The sequence below is a fragment of the Nematolebias whitei genome, chromosome 18 (assembly GCF_014905685.2).
Source record: "Nematolebias whitei isolate Nwh7 chromosome 18, NemWhi1, whole genome shotgun sequence".
NCBI classification, from domain to species: domain Eukaryota; kingdom Metazoa; phylum Chordata; class Actinopteri; order Cyprinodontiformes; family Rivulidae; genus Nematolebias; species Nematolebias whitei.
In genome coordinates, this window is record NC_056515.1 from 4,218,649 (window position 1) to 4,219,900 (window position 1,252).

At 42.2% G+C, this 1,252-nt stretch overlaps 1 pseudogene; it reads right to left on the reverse strand.

The window, feature by feature from the left end:
• Positions 1–653: 653 nt before the first annotated feature.
• On the reverse strand, positions 654–773 carry LOC119425191 (annotated as a pseudogene).
• Between the last annotated feature and the right edge of the window lie 479 nt (positions 774–1,252).

The following is a 1,252-nucleotide window of genomic DNA, read 5'->3' on the forward strand; positions in this document are numbered from 1 at the left end:
AAACTAGTTAGAATTAGTAAACATTTTCTATAAATATAGTGCAACCCTGGAAGAAAGACACACACACACTTTGTATAACATGACATTTGAATGCTTGATAGGAAATATAAAAAGGTATAAAAATATGAAATCCAACAATCTCTACAAAGATCTGTAGCAGGACCAAGACTCTGGAACAAGTTACCTCTGCTTGTCAGACAGGCCCCCTCCCTCTCGGTTTTCAAGTCCCGTTTAAAAACTCACTACTATTCAATAGCTTTCAACACCAGATGATCTGTGTTTTGATCCTGTATGCTCTACACTGGTTTGTCGTCATTATCTGCATCGTTTTTTGTCTATATTCTGATTTACCTCATCTTGTATTTTGCTTTGTGTGTTACCTGTTGTTTTGTCTGTACAGCACTTTGGTTGGCCCTGTAGCTGTTTTAAGTGCTTTATAAATAAAGTGGTATGGTATAATTGAACAAATCATTCTAAAGAGACTAATCAGTGATTTAGATCACATTCATACACTGATGGGACACACATCAGAGGCTATGAGGGGTTCAGTGTCTTGCCCAGGGACACTTCGACATTTGACTGCTGGTGGATTCGAACCCCCAACTCTCGCATTGGAGGACAACTGCTCTAACCACTCATCCACAGCCGCCCCAAGCTTACGGCACCTGGTATTCCCAGGTGGTCTCCCCTCCAGGCACTAACCAGGCCCAACCCTGCTTAGCTTCTGAGATCAGAAGAGATCGGGCGTGTTCAGGGTGGTATGGCCTGAAAAGTAACAAAATAAAAACCAGGTAGATTCTAAGGCAAATGTAGAAAACTAAAAACAGGAACATGTCTGCATTGGTCCCTGCCAGAAGTCCAACAGATTCTTAAAGCCACTTAGAGAGGTCAAGGTCGAGAGCTTCAGATCTTTTTGTAAGATATTCCAGGAAACAGGAGCGGAGGAGGAGAAGATCCTTTTGTCTAGTTCAGTCCTCATTGAGGGAACACTGCAGGTAATAATGTCCTGAGAGTGCACTCCATAGCTGCACTCACGCAGAGACATGTAGGAGGAGATGTATGAAGGCAATAGACCAAGAAGTGATTTAAAGATGAAAATGTACCAGTGAGAGAGTCTGCGTGAAGTTAATGATGTCCAGTTTAATGTGGTGTTTCTAGTGTAAAATACTTCCACACAGTGGACATGTTTAGATGAAAAGTTTGTTAGCTGTTAGCCACAGTGCTGCTAACTCAGTCCTCACGTTGTAGCTGG